The 24,794-nt window shown below is 35.4% G+C and overlaps 1 protein-coding gene across 1 annotated transcript in view; it reads left to right on the forward strand.

Moving 5' to 3' along the window:
• Positions 1-2,449: 2,449 nt before the first annotated feature.
• LOC145667138 (phospholipase B1, membrane-associated-like) overlaps positions 2,450-24,794 on the forward strand; it is a 165,267-nt gene continuing 142,922 nt past the window's right edge. Inside the window, exon 1 of the mRNA XM_081734880.1 lies at positions 2,450-2,902. The gene's annotated coding sequence lies outside the window, so the exon portion shown is untranslated. The remainder of the gene's footprint in view (positions 2,903-24,794) is intronic.

Consider the following 24,794-nt stretch of genomic DNA (forward strand, 5'->3'; position numbering starts at 1 on the left):
TTCTGAGTTTTACGTCTCACGGTGAGGCTAAAGGAGACGATGATGATGAGTAATGAATGAAATGGTGGAATGAAGAAAGTGGGAGGAAACGGGAGAACCCCGAGAAAACCCACGCACACGGTGTTTGTCCACCACAAAGTTCACTTGGCGGGGGCTGGGATCGAACCCGGGACCCCAAGCACCAGAGGTGAACGCTCTACCACTGAGCCACCATGGCCCCGTTCACAAGGCTGTCTCAAGCTGACTGAAGTGAATGTTTAGGTTATTGTTTTGGTTCCGTATGTTCCTCAAAAAAAGAAGAAAAATGCAAAAGTTGAAAGCCACATTCATCCAAAAGTTGAAAGCCACATTCATCCTCTTCAATTTATAATAACATTGAAAGCTAAATTAACGATTTTGATTTTAGGATTTTTGGCCAGGAATTTAGGAAAATGTACCACTGTGCGACGTCGGGAATTTTACTCCCGCCTGGTTCGAATCCCGAACTTCAATCGTTAGACTAACTGCCACACGGAAATATTAAAAGATCAGACAGATGTTAAGCAAAAGTGTATTTCACTGTCCCTCTCAAGAAGTCGTCTATGAAATGAAATATTTCAGTTTAACGTTCAAATTATGCCCCTTAGGCTAAAGGAAATGCATGATTGAGGCAAGTGAATGATCATGGAAGAATTAATGGAATGAGATTGGGGAGGAAAAGGGAGTATGCAGAGGAAACACACGGACACAATATTGTCCACCACAAACTTACTTGGCCAGGGATCGAAACTGGGATCCCAAGCATCAGAGGTAAGCACCCTACTACTGAGCCACCGTGTCCCCCGAAAGTTTCCGTTTTTTTAGCATAAAAGACATAACCGTGAGACGTTAAATTGAAATATTTTATTTGTTTATTTCTTAAGCCTTTATTTAAACAGAAAGTTTCAAAAATCAACCACTTCCAGTTCTAATGTTAATTACTATAGAATAAAAGTGGTAATAGATAGCGAGAAGCTGTTTTCCGCAATCAATTAAGCACCGCAAGAATATTTTCCATTTAAACTTTAATTTATCTACTAGTTGGTAGAAATCCACTACCACTTCTGTTTTCAATATTAATTGAGAACATATCACACTATAAAAACCAGATTCCTTCATGTGACGTACACGTAACACTGCTACTTATTAATTTATCTATTTTCTTTCTTTGCTTTTAAAAAAAAATTAAACGAAGGATCTTTAAAATATCCAAAAAATCATTTACTAGGGGAAAATGCGCGGTGGAAACGTGCAAATAAGTATGATATAATTACCATAAGTATAATTATTTTAAAATAATCATGATTTGGTTTCTTTGAGTTTAGCGTCCCTTTTCAACATCTAAGTTATATGAGACATTAACCTACAGTTTTAACATGGAATCCGAACCACTGTAATGCGTTCAAATTTGGAAGTTCTATCTCTGGGAATCAAACTTGGGACCCCATGCTCCAAAGGCGCACATACTAGCCAGTAGACCAGCGTGGAGGCTCAATATGATCATTGTAGTTTATAAAATAAGAATGCATTGGCCAGTAGATTTTAGTGACAAATCTTAACAGCATATTGGAAAATGTTAAGAAAACTTAAGTTTTATTACACTTTACCGTACGAACGCTTTGCAGTATCTTTGAGCGAACAATGTGAAATAATAAAGCTAATAACAAAGGCTCAAGAACCAGAGGCAGTTCCTCGTGACTTATTATTTTGAAGTAGAGCAATTTCCTTCCAATTTTGTAAGCTAGAAACTGGATTCATCGGCTTAATCACGGGGTTAGAGTGCCTCGGTCCCCCCAAAACGATCTCCTGTTCTCTTCCCAACTGAAGTTCATACTTATTAGATTTGTTTAATACTTACAATGATTATTACAAACCAAGAAAGAAAAGTATATAAAAGTATGGCTCCTTTGAAGAAACATCAAAAGCGTCTAAGGAAACTTTGATTACACTACCAGCTGAATTATTAACCACATCTCATTAGTTTCTGCCTTCCCACTTCAAACATCGTTTAGAGCATCTGCTAAGAGAAGACAAGACAAAAAGCTCTAAGAAGAAATGTTAAAAGTGAAGAGAGAAAGTTCCATTTGACAGAATCAGACAGCAACCAAACCAGAACTTGCTATCCTTAAGTAAGGATAAGCAAAGACACAGGTGTCAACGTCCTCTTCCGTATAAGGCAATAAACTTGACCTTGTGTTTTTTTTCACTCGATGCACGAGTTCTCCCAGTTAAGAAATAGTAAGACAATTGTAATGAGCAAGTGATGAAAGTGAAGTTGAGAATTAAAGACTTGTTACGAAGGAGGAGGGGAGAAAGGAGCCAGAAGACTGAGAGAGAGAAAGTAAAACGGCTGATGTAAAAGAGTGAATGAGAGCCAATTCTTTCCGCGATGAAGTTTCTTCACCTACACAATGATCCAACGATAGTCATTGTAAATGCGATTGGAAAGGCTTCTTTGGAAGAAAACAGGGTCAAAGCGGTTTTCTTTGCAACCACACCAACCGAACAGTCGTGCGTTCTCCTGCTTTGAAGACGGAAGGTGTGCGCGCTTTGCTTGCTTTCTGGATTTGTCTTCCAACGGTGTTGTTTTCGTTTCCAGCGTGAAACTAACACGTAAGGACGGGAGTGACATGTGACAGGAAAACAATTGTTCTCTCCAATTACGGAGCAGATTTCTTCTATATATATATATACACATACATATATCAGGCATATTTATATGTAATAAACTGTACGTTTTCATGCGTTTTTATTGTTGATTCGGTTTAGTGCCGGTTTCCTTTCGTTATTGTTGTTACTTTTTATGTTACCTGCCGTACCAAATAGTTCTTTCTTCATATAGCTATACACGCCGTCTGCAATTTCTTTCTAAGAGGATCTGTGGGTAAGTGGGACTTGATTTTGTGCCAATTATTTATTTTTAACGAAACGGCAAGACTGTAGCACTGTGAAATAAAAGTGTGACGGTGGTTGGTCGTGAATTGTATAATGTTACGTAAATACAACTATTGACAAATATATAGCTCATTGCTAATTTTTTCTTCTTCTAAATTTCACCTTATATAAAAACATTATATTGCATTAGTAATTGTCTGTGTACAGAGTTACTTAATTCTGCGACAGTGACTCAACAGTAGATTTCTTATGATCTCTTATGGAGCTTTTACACTTGGTCGATTTAGTCGCACGGCTAAATCGACTCGCTGCATTTGCGACTAAATCGAAGCAACTAGGCCGAATCAGATCGATGGATATGTTCAATTGATTCAACAGAAATTGATTGCTGCTTGTCGACTCGCTCTCCTCTGGTCGATTCGAAATCGACTGGCAATTTTAAAGATGTCCAAGCAAAAAGTAATTGGTACAATTTGCGGTGTTATAGCAGAAGAAAATAGAATCGACCACAGAAAATAGAACGTCTTTCAATCCAGTTGCTAGTCGATTAGTGGCTTTCGATCAACAAGCGATTAAGTTGAAGTCCTGTTTACACGGTCGATTAAGTTGAAAGTGACGTCAATTCAACTGAATCGAACGCAAATCGACTAAGTGTAAACGCCCCATTAAAAATGTCAATCTACGGTTGCCAGATCGGACTGAAGAAGGCAACTATAGAACTGGAGCCTACTGGCACTCCTCAAAACTACAAGTCTTGTAATACTAGTGTGAAACTTTTCAAAATCAAATATTTTAGTTGTAGGCCTATATACCATAAAATCATGATAAATCAGAGGTATCAAAATCAGTATTTAGAAATGGCTTCTATTATTTTCCAGATGTTTTGCGACTTGTAAAACACATATTATAAGACTAGCAGTTTTGAGAAATAGGTTCATTCCGTACGAATTTGCGTCAACGCAACGCAAAATGTGCGTTTTACTTTGCGATATTCGATATGACACACACAATTGTTATTTCAACGTTTCCATTGCGTTGCGATCCCAAAATTTTACAAAGACTGGTAGGCTACAGAATAAAGCCCCACGAGTATTTGTGTAATTGGGAACATAAATTTGAAACTGAAGATTTCTTTGTGCTATTAACATCATTACTTCTAACACCGTAAAACTTCTATTACTACCAGCGGCTCAAAGAGCAAATCTGTCTTCAACATTGGGGGGAGGGACGGGTAAGACCGTTCCCATATATATATATATATATATATATATATATATATATATATATATATATATATATATATATGCGATGTCCACAATATTTATGAAGTTGAAAAACAATGTGGAGAATCAGAGGAGCAGATTTGTCTTCAACGTTGGGAGGCGGGCAGATTTGAGGCTTATCCTGGGGGACATCAGTTTCATCTCACATTCCTTTGTGACAATCGGACAAAAGTCATCAAATTTCTCCCAAAAACACATTTCAAATCGGATTATTGGGGGGGGACAGTCCTCCTCAGTTCCAAGATTGGAGGGGACATGTCCCCCTCATCTCCTCGGGTTTGCGCCAATAATTACTAACACTACTGTTACTACTAACCGAACATATACTGTAGCGAACTAAATGAAATTATCAAGAAAACATTAGCTATTTTAGAATCCTACCTTATTATTTACATTCTTTGGACCTTCTCGCTGGACATTTGGTAGTCCTATTTCCTAGAACTACGTCTTGGTAAAATTTACAGTTTATTTTCAAGTTCATCTGGACAAATTATCTGATCATAAAGTTAAACACTGGTTTCGACTTAAACACTGGTTTCAACATGTGCATTTTTGACTTGGAAAGAGAGAATTTACGTCGTTTAAACAAGTGTGGTGCATCTGCTTTTTTCGAAGAACGGATTCCATAATTCATAACTATTATTATTATCCTACTGTCAATTATTGATATTTTAGATTTCAAAACAGAGAATTTATTATACTATTCATTTCCACCGAAATTAATTTTATGTTTCATCCCCGTCTCTGTCAGATCATTACATTAAAACTGTTGGCGCCTCGCGAAAATACAAGTGCAATAATGAAAAATTTTGAAACCTTACTTTTTGTTTCGAAAATGCTGCATGAATGGTAGAGATAATTTAATTTTAGGTAATTTAATATCTAATTCCTTAGATTTAGCTCGTTGACCTGTGGACTCATAGAATTATTTCGAACTCAGGTATTTCGGTCGGCGCCTGGAGATCTGACAACTTTAGTTCAATTCCAACCACTACAATTTAGAAACACGGGTGTTGGATTATTCCAGGATAGGCATGTAGACACTAAATTTTTATTTCATGCTTAATTTTATATTTTGTAATAATTTCCATATGCAATTTGCAAACCGGATCCATGACTGTTAAATTCAAACGCTTTCACTCTCGTGGCAGGGAGAGGAGGTAGAGGTTTGTGGTTGTTGAGAGGGACTAATTATTCTTGATTTTCTAAGGCTTACTTCTCTGAATATGTATGGCAATGAATTAACTTTCTGCGGGTTAATGAAGCGAATCAACTTTCGTGCATAAAAAATAAAAAAAAATCTAAAAATAGCTAATACGCTTGTATAGCAACTAACCCTCTCCGGTAATCTTACGGCTAGTGCACGACTCTTTGGTATACAGCATCCCGGCTTTGATGCCCAGTGAGAGCTCTGAATTCAACTATTACGATTGCTGTGATTCCAACTTAATAAACAGTAGGTCCAGGTCTCAAAGCCTAGGTGCTGAAAATGAGTGCTAAACTACAGCAAACAGAGACTTGTGTAGCTACAGTTTGGCTGTCTTTGGCTAAGAACATGCTATGCTATTCTGCAAACAAAGTCACACAATTTGGGAGAATTTTGGTGCAGTCACCACCAGAAAAAAATGATATACAAACTCAGCATGATAGACTATTTCGTCATTAACTGCAAAATAAGTCAATCCGTTCTTTTTATTACATTTTTTTTGTCATACAATGAATGTAGGCTATAATAAAGTTTTCTTTCCCAATTAGAGGAGGACACTGTGGCTCAGAGATGGAGCACTTACTTCTGGTGTATATTATTTTATTTTATTTTAAGGCCTTCACATTCCCCTACCGTTACCAATTACTTTTGGACTTATTATAGGGCAGTCTCAACTTTGCCTCTGTCTTTATTTTCTCTCTTTACTTTTATTTTCGTGTCTCTCTATCTTTCTTTCGGCTACTATTCCTCAGTAGGTTGAGGTGAGGCATATTTTTCTAGCATGGCATCTAATACTTTAAAACATGCCCTTTTATGTACTTTTTTCTTTATTATTATTATTATTATTATTATTATTATTATTATTATTATTATTATTATTATTATTATTATTATTATTATTATTATTATTATTATTATTATTATTATTATGGGTCTATTATTGCAGAAACGGACAAACCTGTAAAAGAATATTACAAATATACATAAAATAAATTTTCTTTTTTATCATTTGTCATTCATTAAAATTTTCATTGCACTATGTTGGACTGGTTCCTCTACCGCCACCTGAAAGTAAATTAAAATAATATACATTAATAACAATATAACAACAAGAGACACAATGCGAAACAAATATTGGTTTGTACCAATTTCTTCGGAGTTTTTCTTGTCTTTTATTACTTCTTTTTATGTTATTATTTTGTTTATTTCTTGAGATCGCACCAAACATTCACATTTAAGACACACAATTAACAATATGACACTAGCACTGACACCAAACACTAAACACAAAACAAGAGTAGCGTCTTTCTATTTCGGTTTTCATTCCAGGAGTTTTATAAAATTTATTTATTATTTGTAAACAGAATTCTGTATGTTATATTTTTTTCTAAATCTAGTTTGTGTTCCGTTCTCTCCTTCAGGGACGTACGCAGGGGGTGGGTCCTGGGGGTCCGGACCTCCCCCGAAATTCCAACTTCTGTGTAAATTTAGCATAATTTTAGGGACAAGTTTAGGAATTTCAATATAAAATACCCTGATATTGAGTTTGGACACCTCCCGAAATAAATTCCTGCGTACGCTACTGCTCTCCTTCATCTGATTTCAATTCTTCTTTTTCACATGTTTCCCACTATGTGTTTTGTCAATTCTTGGAACTTCTGTAGATTTATTTTATCCTGTCTGAAGTTTTCCCATGTTTCATTTTTGAGTTCGTCTTGGATATATATTTTATCTTATCTAATTATAAAGTGTACACAAGTGGGGTCCACGTCAAGTTGGGTCCGCTTTCTTTCCTAATTAAGAAACAATGGATTTCCTAATGCCAAACGTTTGTGATACTTTAGTGCTGGTTAGTGCCCAAATTCCACAGTTAGTAGTCTTCAAATAACGCCGTTATAACGAAATTAATTAGAGTCAAGTTGCCCCGCTTTTTTTCTTAATTGGGACAGAATGGATTTTCTAATGCCAAACGTTTGTTCTAAGTTAGTGCTGCTTAATGCCCAAATTTGAGCGATAGTGCCCTTCAAATAACGCCGTTATAACGAAATTAATCAGCGTCAAGTTGGCCCCGCTTTTTTTCTAATTGAGATAGAATTGATTTTCTAATGCCAAAAGTTTGTGCTACTTTAGTGTTGGTTAGCGCCCAAATTTCACCGTTAGTGCTCTTCAAATAACGCCCTTATAACGAAATTAATTAGTGTCAAGTTGGCTCCGCTGTTTTTCCTAATTAATATACAATTGATTTTCTAATGCCAAACGTTTGTGCTACTTTAGTGCTGGTTAGTGCTCTTCAAATAACGCAATTATAACGAAATTAATTAGCGTTAAGTTAGTCCCGCTTTTGTCTAATTGAGATAGAATGGATTTTCTAATGTCACAATTTTGTGCTACTTTAGTGATGGTTAGCACCCAAATTTCACCGTTAGTGCTCTTCAAATAACGCCGTTATTACGAAACTAATTAGCATTAAGTTGGCCCCGCTTTTTCCCTAATTGAGATAGAATTGATTTTCAAATGCCAAACGTTTGTGCTACGTTAGTGCTGGTAAATGCCCTAATTTCACCTTTAGTGCTTTTCAAATAACGCTATTATAACGAAATTATTTGTGTCAAGTTGGCCCTGCTTTTTTCCCTAATTAAGATACAATGGTTTTTCTAATGCCAAACGTTTGTGATTGCCGAAATTCCACCGTTAATGCTCTTCAAATAACGCCGTTATAAAGAAATTAATTAGCGTCAAGTTGGCCCCGATTTTTCCCTACTTGAGATAGAATGGATTTTCTAACGCCAAACGTTTGTGCTACGTTAGTGCTGGTTAGTGCCCTGCTGTTCAAATAACGCCGTTATAACGAAAATAATTAGCGTCAAGTTGGCCCCGCTTTTTTCCCTAATTGAGATAGAATGGATTTTCTAATGTCACAATTTTGTGCTACTTTAGTGATGGTTAGTACCCAAATTTCACAGTTAGTGCTCTTCAAATAACCCTGTTATAACGAAGTTAATTAGCGTCAAGTTGGCCACGCTTTTTTTTCCATAATTGAGATAGAATGGATTTTCTAATGCCAAACGTTTGTGCTAAGTTAGTGTTAGTTATGCCCTAATTTGAGCGTTGGTGCTATTCAAATAACGCCGTTATAACAAAATAATTAGCGTCAAGTTGGCCCCGCTTTTTTTCTAGTTGAGATAGAATTTTATATTAATGCCAACAGTTTGTGCTATGTTGGTGCTTGTCGTGTGTCAATTTGTCCATTATTGGTGTTGAAATTAAACGTCCATGAACTTTGCGTCTCCACTTAACGCATTAGCGATAAAATTAGTGTCAATCACTATTGCATCGTTAGTGCTACTTAATGCAGCAACTTCTAACATTAGTGCTTCGTTAGTGTACATTCTACAAGTAAAAAGCCTTTATTGTTTCAAATTGACGCCGGGCTCCACTTTAAGAATTATCGAAATAATTAGTGCCATTCGTTAGTGCATCCTTACTGCTTCTTACTGCACTAGCCGCTAACGTTAGTGTTTCATTAGTGTAGGTTCTAGAGCCAAAGCAATGGTCCACGCTGATCTCTCCACACTATGCACTAATGAAAAAAATCGTGCCATTAGTGCATCTTAAGTGCTTCTAGAAAATACTAATAGTTTCGTTAATGCTTTGTAGATATAGCCAATTATATGTCACGAAACTCCCTTAAGAAATACATTGGGAATTTTTCATTGCGTGAAATTCCCGACAAATTCAAAAGCACTAATGACCTCTTTTAGTGCAATCGTTAGTGCTTCTTAGTGCACTCCCCTAACGTTTGTTCTTCATCAGTGGCGATGCAACAAGTGGAAAACTTTGTGGTCAGCGTGATCTTGATCCATACTTTAAGCACTAACGAAGAAATTAGTGCTTTTCGTCAGTGCATCATTAGTGCTTCTGGAAAACACTGATTGTATCATGAATGCTTCACTATTAGTGTAGATATAGTAAATTATAAGCTCTAAACTTAAACTCCCATATGAAATGCATGGAGAATTTTCTCATTGCGCCAAATTCTCGTCAAATTCAAAAGCACTACTGATCTTTTCTATTGTAATCGATAGTGCTTCTTAGTGAACCAACCAATAACGTTAGTGCTTTTTCAGTTAGATGCTACAAGTAAAAAATCTTTGGGGAGCTAAGTTGACGCTGTCTCCACTTCAAGCAGTAACGAAAAATCAGTGCCTTCATTAGTGCATCGTATAAGAATAATTCAGATCATTTGGTGCCTGTTCGGAATTTAGATATCCGAAGTGTGAATAATACGAAACCTAACCTAAGCCGAGTATACTCTAGCAATCAAAATGAGCAAAATAGACAAGGTTATGTAGGGAATCCGCCTAACCTAATTAATCGTAGCAATTCATATGTTAGACCATATAGTCAAAGTAGATATAAAAATAATCGAAGTACTGAGCGAAATTCCAGAAATGCAGCGAACTACGTGGATAGACGTAATTGTAGATCAAGAGATGGGACTTCATATCAAAATCGGAATCACGATGAAAGACATGTACAACATAATGTAGAACCTAATCATGATTGTGCGGTACAATGCACTTTATTAGATTCATATGCAAGTACGAATGTAACCTGATTACTGTTAACGAAATTTAATTAGACTCATATCAGCTCTAGATTTTCATGAACATTTATTTTATTTTTATTCAATTTAATTCTCTTTAATTCTCATTAATCAATGATAATTTTCAAATGTTTTTAATATATGAGGAATTATAATTCGATTTATAATTGATTAAAAGCAAAGATTATTTATATTAGATTGATTTGTGTTGAAAACTTAATTGTCAAAGATTATGTTAAGAAGAAGATCTATTCTATAAAACTAATTATTCAATGACTACCTTAAATGAGATTCTTCTTTATTATAACATCTTAGTGCTACGATGTATACCTTTAAATGCAACATCTGACTTATTTGTTATTTAATGCGCCCTTAAAGATTAATATTATTTGTAACCCACGTTTGTCCTTTACATTCTTTGAAATCGTACCTTTCATCGATTAATTAAATAAGCGATGATATTTTTAATAAGAAAATGTAATAATAATATAATGGATAATAATGAAATAAATATAATTAATGTAATTAAAGATAAATATTGATGAAATGTAAGATTTGTTTAATGTATATGTGAAATGTAATGAAGAGATATACGAGGTACGATCAAAATATGATGGACATATGTAATGTAAGAACACTAATGTAAACGGACCAGTGGTTCTTGAAGATAAAAGCCAAGCCAACTCATGACTTTTATATTCAGTCCCTTTGTCGAGCGACATTTTTATATAACAAAATACTTTGGTTTGAGTAATATTTACCTGTACCTTGGGCAGAAAGTACTCATACATGTGCACTATACTTAGTAGAATGTTAATTTCATATTAACAAAAGAAGAATGTTTTTAATATATGTAAGATTATTATTATGGGATAGTTGTTGCTATGGACATTTTTTATGGTTACCTAGTCAGTGAGTTTGTGTACTTAACAGTTTTAAGAAAAGGATATTAAAGTTATATCAAATAATAAACCAGTTTAGCACCGTTTATAGACGTTGTCATTTTTACTGAAAAGGTGAGATTAATGGTATTTAAATATCGAAGCTAATATTTTAATGCCAAAGAAATACTACCACTTCGAATTTTTACCTCAGCAAACGAACCAGGTTTACGACTATCTTTTTGATAAGTCGTTATACAGTAACGTTAATTTTAGTGTCTTTTAGAGCACTAACGATGCACTAACCTTTGACGTTTACTGCACCTGTATGGACAATTATTGTAAAATTATATAAAACTAAATTAGCCCCGAGTGAGTTATTCACTTATAACTCCTAAACTATGATAGTACTAACGTTAGTGCTTGATGTTTCGGCAAGCAATAACGATGCACTAACTTTCGACGTTTATTCCACCTTTGCAGGACAATTATTGTAGAATTCAATAAATTTCAATTTAGTCCCACGAGAGCTATTCACTAATAACTCCTAAACTATCATAGTACTAATGTTAGTGTTTACTGAACGAAGCACTAACCACGTGAACTGTTTTGGTAGTAATTCAGATGCGTGCGAGGCTAAATTTAGACAAGTGGCATTTTCCAGTTTGTAAAATTCCCGCCAAATTTAAAAGCACTAATGAACATATATAGTGTAATGGTAACTATTACATTAGGAGGTTTTATTGCAAAGTTTCTAATATTAGTGCTCCAATTGTACGGACGCTAAAAGGTGAAACTTAGGGGAAGCTAACTACACGCTAGGGCTAGCCCCTCCTCACAAAAGCATTCACGACAAGAACCACTAGTGTGCGGAATTGGTGCACTAGCAAACAACGATTACACTAGAAGAGATCATTATTACTTTTGAATTTGGTGGTAATTTGACTCAATGAAAAATTCCCGATGTATTTTTTATGAGAGTTTCATAATATAATTTGCCATATCTATACTACTAGTGAAGCACTAACGAAACTATTAGTGTTTTCTAGAAGCACGACCGATGCACTGGGTTTCATCGTTAGTGCTTTCTCGGGAAACTAACTTGCATTTAGGCCTCCCAAAGTTTTTTCCTTCTGGCATTCAAACTATTGAACCATTAATGTTGGGAGTTAATGCTCCAAGAAGCACTAACGAAGCACTAACGACTTTACTAGAAGAGATTATTAGTGCTTTTGAATTTGGTGGAAGTTTGAGACAATGAAAATTGCCCATGTATTTCTTATGGGAGCTTCGTGACATAAATTGGCCATATTTGCAGTAATAGCGAAGCACTAATGAAACCATTATTTTTTTTCTAGAAATGCTAACGATGCACTATCGATGTCACTAGGTTTCATCGCTAGTGCTTTCTTAAAGGCTAAAGTTTTTTGCTTCTAGCGTCCAACCTATTGAAGCACTAATGTTGGGAGTTGGTGCTCTAAGAAGCACTAACGAAGCAATAACAATTGCACTTAAAGAGATCATCAGTGCTTTTGAATTTGACCAAAATTTGAGCCAATGAAAAATTCCCAATGGATTTCTTGTGGGAGTTTCGTCACATGTAATTAGCCATATCTACACTAATAGTGAAGTACTAGCGAAACTAGTAGTGTTTCCTAGAAGCACCAACAATGCAATAACGAATGACGCTAATTTTTTTCGTTAGTGTTTGAAGTGGCGACCAGAGTGTAATTGCATACTATCATGGTTTGGCTTTAGAGCATCCACTAATGAAGCTCAAACATTAGGAGTTTATGCAATAAAAAGCAGCAACAATCCACCAACGAATGGCACTATCTTTTTGTTAGTGCTAGAAGTGGGGAGAGTTTACACTAATAAGCACTTATGTTAGTGGTTGGTGCATTAATAAGCACTAACGATGCACTACAAAACGGCAGTATTTTTTCATTAGTGCTTGAAGTGGGAACAGTGTCAACTTGATCCCCAAAGGGTTTTTACTTGTAGCACCTACACTAATGAGCACTAACGTTAGAGGTTGCTGTACAAAAAAACACTAACGATTGCATAAAAAGAGATCATTAGCGCTCTTGAATTTGGCGGGAATATGTCACAATCAGAAATTATCCATAAGTACACTAATAATGCAGTACTAACAAAACTATCAGATTTCAAGAAGCACTAACGATGCACTAACGAATGACAATTTATTCGTTAGTGCTTAAATGGGGGCTAAGTTCACACTGGCCCTTCAAACATGTTTTACTTGTAGCACCTACACTAATGAACCACTAACTTTGGTGTTGATGCACCAAAAGTCACAAATGATGAACTAATGATCGCACTAGAACAGCATTAGTGCTCTCGAATTTGGCGGGAGTTTGACGCAATCAGAAATTATCCATGTATTCTTATGGAAGTTTCGTGATATGTAATTACTAGTAGGGATGCGCACGAGACGAGTCGAGACAGGATTTTCCTGACAAAATTCGAGTCGAGACACGGCTCTTCCAATAAAGAAATATACATTTTTCGAGTCGAGACATCACTTTTTACAGCACATTTTCGAGACGAGACAGACCAAATCTTGTCTCGTGCGCATCCCTAGTAATTAGACATAACCCTAGTAATCCCTAGTAACTAATAGTGAGCACTAACGAAACTATCAGAGTTTTCTAGAAGCACTAACGATGCTCTAACGAATGTCACTGATTTCTTCGTTAGTTCCTAAAATGGGGGCCAAGTTCACGCTAGCCCTCTAAAGATGCTTTAATTGTATAACCTACACTAATGAAGAACTAACTTTAGGGGTTGTGCACTAAGATGAACCAACGATTGACACTAATTTTATTGTTAATGCCTCAAGTGGGGGCCAAGTTCACTGACGTGAAATTTTAACACCACTATAGGACAAATGGATGCACTACCAAGCACTAACGTAGCACAAACGATTGGCATTATAAAAATTCTATCTCAAATAAGGAAAAAAAACCGGGCCAACTTGACGCTAATTAATTTCGCTATAACGGCGTCATTTGACACAAATCATTCTGTTTCTTTTGACGAACGGTGCAAATCTGTCTTCAACATGGGGGGGGGGGGGGGACAAGTAATACCGTTTCCTTTTTTCTTTTTTCTTTTCCTTCCTTCTTTCTTTTTCTTTCTTTCTTTTTCTTTTTCTTCTTTTTTGCTAAGCGATGCTCAAAATATTTATGAAATTGAAAAACAATCCTGTGGAGGATCAGGAGCAGAGTTGTCTTCAACATTGGGAGGTGGGCAGATTTGAGACCTATTCTTGGGGGACATCAATTTCATCTCACTTTCCTTTGTGGCAATCGGACACAAATCATCACATTTTTTCCCCAACAAACACATTTGAACAGTGGCGGCTAATGTTAGTGTTGCAGTGTTGCGCAACGACCAAAGTATTTCAAGAAAAAAATATTATTATCAATAGTAGTAAAGAACAGAAAAAATACTTTTTAATACTCGCATATATATACTTTAAATAACATTTTTTTTTTTTACTTCTGTAACTGTCCGTTCCGTTAATCCGTTTTAAAAACCGAAAAATAATCCGTCACAGATTCTCTATAATTTATATTGTGTTGCAGCGAGCATACAACGACCAGATTCCTTCAGCGCGGCAATTGGAGCGGATGTTAAGTCTCCTTTCCCCTATTTCAGAAGTTAAAGGGACTGGTCGTTGCAGTGCTTCTGCAACACAGCACGGTTTTCATTGAATGAGAACGTTTTTCGCGCTAAATAAGATTTCTGAATTTTATTTCACTAGCAATTAACAAATGGAATTTGTTTTCATGCATTCATATTTTTAAATTACGGGACCATACTGAAGCAAATCAATATAATGACAATTAAAAAAAAGTGATTGCAGAATTACAAAATAAGAAAGAAAATGAAACAAATGAACAAATGAAAGAAAACAAATGAAAGTAGACCCGCATTTACAAGTTAATTTTTTAGCTTATATTGATAATGAAGGCTTCTTCTACAGTAATTTGTGATTCAAATATTAATAAGTCAATATGTAGAATCGCCCCCTTCCCTCTGTGGATAGCCTACTATTTTAGTATATACATATTTCTTTTATAAAATAAGTATATTTTATACTCTTGATAATTTCCACATAAAACCGTATGATGGGGAACGCCACATTGAATTTGGGACTAGTTAGCAATGCTCAGGGGCGTAGCCACGAGGGAGTCCACCGGGTCCGGACCTCCCAAAAATTTCGAAACTTGACTAACATTTGTAGACTTTCCCAACGAACTGTACTTGTTTAACAGAGAAACGATTGATGTAGGCTAAATATTTTATTTTACGCCTCATCATGTACTCTCTCTTTTCTTAAAAACAATCGTTCTATCATTTTTTGCTAAGAATATAGATGACAGTTATTACTTATCGTCTTTTCGGATGCAGAATAAGAAAAGTATATATTGCATAAACGTATCGAACCCCTCCTAACACATTTCTGGGTGTAGAACTGGCAGTGTTGTTTGCTTTGATGTTCTTCGACTTTTACCTTCTGTTAGGTATACATGCTGATCCTACATCTGGCGGGTTTCGAAGTTTCCTTTCCAGAACATATGACATTGATAAGCATTGTTTCATCTTATGTGGAAGTATATTGTGTTCATCGTGCATTGCGTAACAACCAAGACGGATGATTTGGCATGTAGTTTTTTCTTTTACGCACATGTGTGTGTGTTGATGTATGAATATGTGATATTCGGAATTCATATAGCAGTACCTCTTTTGTATCACTGTTTTGGTTTTTATTTATTAGATTTAATTTTATTGTGTGTGCTTTAATTCTGTAAATAACCTACAAATTCTGAATGAATTGTATACCGTGACTTCTGTAAATAACTTACAAAAAACATTGACCAGCTTTCAACTGAGAAATAACTTACAATTAAGGCTTAGACAAAACAAGCAAAGGACAATTCATGAGAGTGTTCGAAAAAAGAATCCAGTTTAAATTTACAGGATGTTTTATGGCAGTAATGTTGTTTGCACTAGATACATTTCCTCAATTTATTTTAAATTTTCCTGGATAAACTGTGAATAGAGTGTGTTCAATGGACATTTTTTATAACACTAATCTCTGTTACGAACTCTCTTCAGTCAACGCTGAAGAGGAATTCGGATCTCTGTCAGGGACTAAGTTTGCTAGAATGAATCGTTCGCAATAGTCTAGAAAAATATTTAGTGAATCTACAAAGCTTCTGATATTAATATTAACTGTACCTATGGCGTCAGCAAAAGACGAAAAGCATTTTTCTACATGAAAAAGAATGGACACTTTCAAGGAATTGAATGTCCCAAGAAAGGTTATCACTATTAGTTATGCTTTCCATCGAAAAAGACCTGACAATAAGAATACCAGAGTTGAACCAGCATGTATTAGACAGATTTGCTCCAATCAAAGAGAGGATAATGAACTTACTAATTAATTAAGCTGATTAATCGGATAAAATGTTTTGCATTTTTTATTTTTTAAAAACAGAATTTTATTTAATTTCACATGTCACATAGCATTTGCATCTAAAGTTATACTGATTAGTCAGTGAGTCCACTTTATATCTTCTGTCTCTTATCGTTCGTACTGCAACACCTGAAACCATAATCCACCGGCCGCCACTGCATTTGAAATCGGATTATTGGGGGATGACAGTCCCCCAGTACCAAGATTGGAAGGGACATGTCCCCTCATCCCCCCGGGATCTGCGCCAGTGCTTTCGACCGAACTGTTTTTGCAAAAAACAAGTTAAATTATAATACCAGCGGACGCTGGGAGCTCTCTGTCAACAGTACGTGTGCCGACAGACTGGTTTTTACTTACTGCTGAGTATCTTAGGTTTGATAGGTTTATCATGAGAGGGAGTGACATTGAGAATATGTGGTCAAGTCTACATTGAAAGCACAGTTCCCCACTTCACGTCAGGTCATGCTTTCTTTCGATAACGTTATATGCATTATTTTGTTGCTTAGCTGGAAGATATAGGCCTACCATATTTTACGAACTATAAGACGCACTTTTTTCTTCGAGTATAAGACTCACGCAGGTGCTTTATATTCGAAATTAATATAAAAATGTCCAGTGTTTGATTTAAGATTCCCAAAAGTCTTAAAAATGAACATATATTGGATGCCGCGGGGGAACCTATCTCTATCTGGCAACATTGGATTCAACTGGTAGCAGCAGTGCACCGATGCGACGAACATGAGTTGCGGGGGTTCACAAGCTTGCTAATACTGTCTCCTTCCCGGCTCTCCATCACAAAATTCCTTAAAAATTAAGATGATTCTTATAGTCCGTAAAATACGGTAGTTAATTAAAAAGTGATTTCTTATGGCATATGTCAAAGTGAGAAGACTAACATAAAATATGTAAAAGAAGAAAAGAAAAAAGCCAATCTGCAAAATTATGGCTTCAAGAGAATTCATTGCATTGGAAAGTACTCGAATTTGGAAGACCCATATAGAGATAGTTAAACTTATGATTTCCACTTTTCGTGCAGTAGGTCACATTTCGTATGCAAATAGTACTCAACTCCTATCTTCAATTGATACTTGAATACGAACAGAATGTCATCTCAAGATTTGAAAAGTTTACAAAAGAGGGCTTATTTAACGTTCGTTACTCAGAAAAGTATTGGTCTGGGATATCTACTAATATGGCTATAGAACAATCGCTGAATCGCCCTGTGAAATGTGTAGAGATATAACAAAGATGGATTTCTTCCTTACCACTTATCACGTAAGTATCGAAAGCAGTAGAGAAACTAACAAATGTTACTCTTGCATCCTCTAAGCAGCATAAGGAAAAACAAATCTCTCGATAGATTCCTGGGTACCGGGATGTGGAATCCATTTGTAAGTATCTGATGGAACCAGGCCCGTATCCAGGGGGGTCTAGGGGGCGGTACCCCCTAAATTTTCGCTGGCTTACAAATGAACTATAATATGATGATGAAATATAATATAGTTGGATCGGCCCCCCTAACTTCAGCCGCCTCCGCCTACATTTTTGGGCTGGCTATCGGCCTGGATGGAACATCAATATCGCTTCAGAGCTGTTTGTAGATGATACAGTAACCTATAACGAAGCTTTAGAAAAAGGAATGGCTTCCTTAGTTGAAATATGAATTGTTCATTGAACTGGCTGCTTGGCATCCAAGCGGCCCATATACGTAAATCGAAATTCATCACCAATAATTACACAGGCTCTACAACCAAAGCAAAATAAAAGTTTCAGCAGAGGAGCAGAGCTATTTAATTTACATAGTGGCAAGAAGAGTGAAACCCCCGATGATTTGAGGTATTATAAGTACAGTAATTTTAATAGCTAAACAACTAGTATATTGAGCATTTGATCTTGCTGTGCTTCATCTGACCATTGATAAGGCTTCACTGCACTTATACAACAGTGGGTTACACTCAATTTACAAATGCAACATTGGATTGGGAATATCCTAGACCTAATATTATGGGTATGGATGACCAAACATAAATTGCTATTACTCGTGATTTCTTCAAAACTGCCCGCACCACCCGAAATGTTAAAAGTAATGTTTTGTGCACGTAAAACATTATGCTATAACATTGTGAATATATAAAATGAGGATGGGCCTTTTTTTCTATGTGTGCCACATCCCCACAAGATAAAATTTGATATGAAGCAATTAGTGTTATGTGATCATAGTCGGCAACACTTTGTGCAACCAAAATTGGTTATATAAAACATTTGTAATATTAAATTTACTTACTTTTCAAGTGAGAAATGTAGAAAGCAGTATAATAAAATCTTCCGAATTTTTGAAATAACAATTTTAAAAAATTATCTAAAGAAGTCTTCATTCGCCATTTCATTTTGTTTCCTTCTTGTAACCTCTGAATTGAGGTGAAATTTAAACTATAAGCGCAAACTACAGTCTAATACTCGCCTATGTCTTCAATATTTATAACAGTTCAGGATTCTAATGATTTATTTAATCTTGATACCATATATCACTGTCTCCAGTGTAATTAGATATAAGTGAGAGTTATATTTGCGGTACGGTGAGAGTTCGACTCCTTTGATCATCCTAATTGTTGTTGGACTGACAAGACACTTTCAAAATTACTATACTATCTATTAGTGTACAGGCCCATATCCAGGGGGTCCAGGGGGCCATGCCCTCTAAATTTTTGCTTCCAGCTAAAATTTTCACGGTAGGCTTGCAAATGAACTATAATATGGTTGGATCGGGCCCCCCTAACTTCAGCCGGGCTCCCCCTACATTTTGGGGCTGGCTACCGGCCTGTTAGTGTATATATACACTCTTGTTTCCATACAATGTTGTCTTTCTAAATGAAAGAATTTTTATGGTGAAGTTTCCGAAAATTCCCTCCATTAACTTACTATATTATACAACCACCTACACCAATTCAATGCCTTATTGTGAATGGAAAGATGTATAACACATATTTTAGCTGTAAATGGGATGGTGAAAACATTTTCTTTTCGAAATCTTTTTATAAACTGGTTTAAGCAGTTCAGATAACTACAATAATAAGAACTGATTTTTTTTTTAATAATGTGTAACTCGCAGAATGCCTTTAATACTTTTTAGCGTACTTTTATAATTTTTGAAATTTGGTTTCCAGGCATTGTTGCCACGTTTCAGCCGAAAAAAAAAAGAATTTGGGACGGTAAACGTTAAAAAAAAACACACAATTACTTCCGTTTACTGGGTACTGTAGACAACTGCTGCTGTACTTCGTATGATTGCCTATTTTAAAGAGGTATAATTTGCAACAATCGACCAATTAGTGTGCTTGCTATATGTGTTTAAATCCAAATATTCGATTTCCTTCGAAAACGTTAGTTCATCCATTTTCCAACATGACAGTTTGAACACAACTTTTATTTCTGGGCATTCATAAAATTTGAATCAGAAAGCTATATAAAATATTCCTACAAACTCCTTTGTATTATTTTTTCACAAATTTTGTAAAATTACTGGACTAACAATATTTATGCCCAGACAAGGCAGATATTACATAGTCTGGGCATAAATACTATTAATCCAGTAATTTTACAAAATTTTTGAAAAACATTACCCATCTGACGACCTCGTGCGTTTGTTTTGTGGAGTCACTGTTGTATGTTTATATGCTGTTATTGGTTGAAAGAGTTGTCAGGCTGGAAAGTATGAGTGCTTTTCTGCATTTCTTTATGGTTGCCACCATCATTGCATGGGCTTTCTCTTGTTCTCCCATTTCCTCTCACTTTCTTCATTCCATCGTTTCGTTTAACACCATTACCTTCCTTAACCTCCATGGTATAATCGTGGGTCGCAAAATTGAAAGATTTCATTTCATTTTGTCATCATCATGAGACAATTGGGGAAGTACGTGAATTAAGAAGTAGCAAACTCGGGTACAGAAAGTCTGAATAAATGACACTTGAGATATGATACACTGACCACGCATCATCACGCTGTAGGTGCTACATCTGACTATTCAGAGCTCTTCACGGATTATAGTAGCAGTGAGTTAAGTACTTTCCTCTATCTGTTAGCTAATGTCATCAGTATTTCAAAACTGTATGACTATAAAGAAAACTAAAGAAAATTATATTTGTTTGTTATCTGTACCCCCTGCAATTCGGCTCATCTCTGTGTACTGAAATAAAATACTTAACGTGGTATCGCAAGAGGGTATGCTTGTTTGCGCTTGGCTTCGCGACAGCTGTAGACGTATTTATTAATGTTTTTGTATATATTCTTTAAGTATTCAAATGGAAAAATTAAATTTGCAACCATCTATATGCTTTACGTACTCAGTGCGCAACGGCTTAAAGTATGTGCACGACTGATTTTATTGAATTCCATTTGGTTCAGGATATTCTTTCTGTTTTCTTGAAAAACTTCATATGAAAGAGATCTCAACTAAAAACAGTACCTCTGGCCATAGGCGTCTCTGGCGGGGGGACGGGGTTCGCGTCCCCCCAATATTTTGAAGTGCAAAATATTCAATATTTCATTTTAATTTAATTTATTTACTAACGACAGAATAACAAATAAATAAATAAATAATAATAATATTTATTTGGAATATATTATTCAGGCTGTGGAACGATTATAGAAATATCAGAGTTCTTGATATACCTTAGGGGATCCGTGAAGGTAAGCAGAAAGGTAACAAATGGAATCGAAGATAATAAATAGGTTGGGCTACATAGCACCATTTTAATCACTTTCTTCGATGCCCCCCCCCCAAATTTTACATGCCAGAGACGCCAGTGCCTCTGGCAACCCTGCAATGCAGCTGATGTCACTTTTTAACAAGGAAATTAGTTCTCAACTTTGTCGCAGACACAGATATATTAAACGAAATATACTATTTGGTTATTTGACTATCTTACGCGTATACAAGACAAAAGAAGGTTCCTACTACAGTCAGCAATAGCTGACATTATCTTTACATTAAAAGTTTTTGTATGGTATAAGATTTTCCTTAGGTTCTCCACCATGACCCTTGCCTCCCGTATAGATTTAATATCGCTTAAATTTGAATATTAAATATTCCAAATATATATAAGAAATTTTGATTTTCATCAAGTACCGAATCTGTTCTACTTATACAGATCGTATTGACATTGCGGCGTCTATCCAACGTCTTGAGGATAATTGGGGAGCTACTAAAAAGGAAGTAACGAACCTGTCTAAAAAGGCAAGATTAACTGTGAGAGGAGCATCGCCCTAAACGCATAAGCACAATAAGTGGGTTATTAGGTTCTTTCCTCCCCTCCTGCTGTTGCGCCAGGAGCTTATATAATAAATAGGTAGTAACCAAAATACAGGAAACGCCCTAACAACATAAAACCTACCTGATTGTTACATGGGTTAGTCGCCTGTAGCCTGTAGTTATCTTGTGTTTGTTGCTGAATTGAAACACATAACTTGTGGGCTTAAGTGGACTATTTTTGTACATCCCCTCCTCCTCCTCTTTTCAGCTCGGCTGCGGTATTTACGGATCTGAGTAGAATAATACAATACAGTATTACTAAATAATAAAAACATATAGAAGTCTTTTCTATAATTATGTTTTCTTCTACTTCTACTATTAGTCTTTCCTCTGCAGTGGTCAAAATATGCACAATTTGCCATGAGAACTATGATTGAAACATAGCAAGCAGAGGCGTAGCGAAAGAACACTGATCTTGGTCCGGGCTAGGGATGCACACGAGAGAAGATTTGAGACTGTCTCGTCTCGAAAATGTGCTGTAAAAGTGATGTCTCGACTCGAAAAATGTATTTTCTATTGGAAGAGCCGTGTCTCGACTCGAATTTTGTCAGGAAAATTCTGTCTCGTCTCGTCTCGTGCGCATCCCTAGTTCGGACACTCTTTTCCTCTAAGCAGTATCTTAAACATTTTTAACGATAGTTCTTTGAAGGAAAATATACGAGAAAATCAATTTTCAATATATAGGTCTGTCTGCTATAAACATTTTCAAAATAACTCTTTAAAGTTTCATTCGAAATTAATGGATTCGAAATTCTGAACTTTGAAACTTGGTTCTGACACGTTGCATGATTTTGTATTACCATCATTACTACTATTTCAAATTCGAACATTCATAGGCATAGATAGCAGATCAAATGCTATATATTTACTTTACTAAATATACTGTTTTAAAATTTCAACATTTCTATGCATCATAAAATCTTAAATTGTATAACGTTTGCAGAAGTTAACGAAACAAAATCGATGTTTTGAACTTCTAGTTATAATTACTGTCAAAATATGGCTCATCAATCTAATTGTAAAAGTGAAACATTTAAGTTTGTAAATACAAAATTGTAGAAAATATGTAAAAGAAGATCTATAAGCATTTCTCTTTCCTATAATGTGCAATATATGATAAATACCATGTATTTTTTCGTTTGTGCTCGTGTTTTATAGTTTTCCAAAGACTATGGAAGGAGATACAGTAATATTACATTACGCGTATTTGCAATAAAGAAATCTTGTGCAAGTCTTTTAAAGAATATTTTTCTTCGTACCACTGAATATCTATAACGTTACAGGCAGTGAAAAATATGGTACGAAAGATATGGTGAGGTAGAAGATAATGTATCTACCACTATTGTTTTTAACACCAATCACTGATGAAAACAGTTTAGAAACTAGTGTAGCCCAACTTGGGGCTTAAATTTTTGGAAATATGTGCCTTAATAGAAGGCGCACACAAATTGTTGTTGAGTGGGGTCTAAGCTTTTGTGGGGGTCTTATACTACAGGCCACTATGTCTATTAGTATTGGATTGGAATTATTCTGTGCCGGAAAAGAACATAAATAATTGTAAAATAATATTTTCAGAAACAAATCGTAGAACCGGGTTGTTTTTATAAGGGAAAGAGTACAGATAAAATGTAAGATCAAATTTTCATGCTACACCAATCATTTCCCTGTTAAACAAGTCTAAAGTTGTTTCTGAGAAAGTATGCAAATATGTGTTGAGTTGTTAGAAAGTTTTGGGGACTGTCTGGACCCGGTTGACTCAACCCGTGGATGCACCCATGCCCAACAATAGCTTGAAGTGTTCCGGGTAGTTAAAGGAGAACACAACAAAAGTTGCGTGCAATCTGAACGCTCGTAAATTGTATTTGAGGTTTTCAAGTAGCAATAGCAAACTGCTATGTGGCAGACAGTTCGGCTACCTATGAAAATTATTCTTCTTTCCCTTAGAAAATAGTTTCAAAATAAATGGACAATTATTTGATCAGAGTGCATTTTCAAGAAACAAGACAAGCTTTTTGAGTTAGCTCTTACTATTCAGAATGCCTCATATGGAGAGAAACCAGTTTTAAGAAAAAAAATATATATAAATACCAGCTGAACCTGCGCTCTCTACACAGCGCATCATTCGTATATGAGCATAGATCTCCTCCTTCTCATTCCTCACAGCATATATACATGTCCCTTTACAGACACAAGTGCAAGACGTCTTGATTTTTTTAAAAAAAATCGGCAAGGGGTATCATAAAGGGGAGATTTTTTTCGATTATATTTTCTCAATATCTCGCACCGTTTGCAAGATTTGAGCCTACTTCCGGTTGGAGTTTCTAATTCATGTAATACCAGTGTTTTCTTTCTTCTTGCATGCAGTATGTAATAAGCAAATACATTACATATACAATTAATTATAATGTCAGTTATATATGGTGTTCATTGGGCAAAACACTCAAAAAATAAAGATTTATTTTAAGACTCGAGAAATGGTTATCCTTCCTTTTTCACTATTATTTGCCCATGAAACAAACCCCTGAGACATATACAACCCCAATATACAACATTGTGGTGTTGGAGTGTATAACGCATAGGATATGATGCTTTAGCTTTTTTTAAATTTCAACGCTTCCAGCGTACCCTAAAAAAATGTAATAAAGAAGTAATGGCCATGTTTTTTAAAAAATATTCAATTAGAACTGGACAATCTACACAAAATTTCCAATCGATCAGCGAAAACGTCATCTTTCTAGAGCCTGTAGTTTCCGAGATCTCATTGTCGAAAGGATTGGCCACAAACATATAAATATAGTTTAAAAGAACTTAGAAGATGGAAGCACAATTCACATGCATTGATTTTAGAGAAGGCTTATTAAAATACAAAGGCTTTGAAGAATAATTTTATATCATAAACTTTATGAAAAAGATATAGTTAACTAATTTAGACTATTTAAAGTCCAAATTATTAAAATGCTTGTCTCTGTTAAACGTGAAATCACATATAACCGTAAATGAAAGATTTGAAAGCCAAAGTTAACATTTTAATATATATATATTCTTCTCCTATAGATATCACGTTCTTTTAAATTTGAAGTTATGAG

This window comes from Thermobia domestica, chromosome 1 (genome assembly GCF_964235325.1).
Source record: "Thermobia domestica chromosome 1, izTheDome1.hap1.1, whole genome shotgun sequence".
Taxonomy (NCBI): Eukaryota; Metazoa; Arthropoda; class Insecta; order Zygentoma; family Lepismatidae; genus Thermobia; species Thermobia domestica.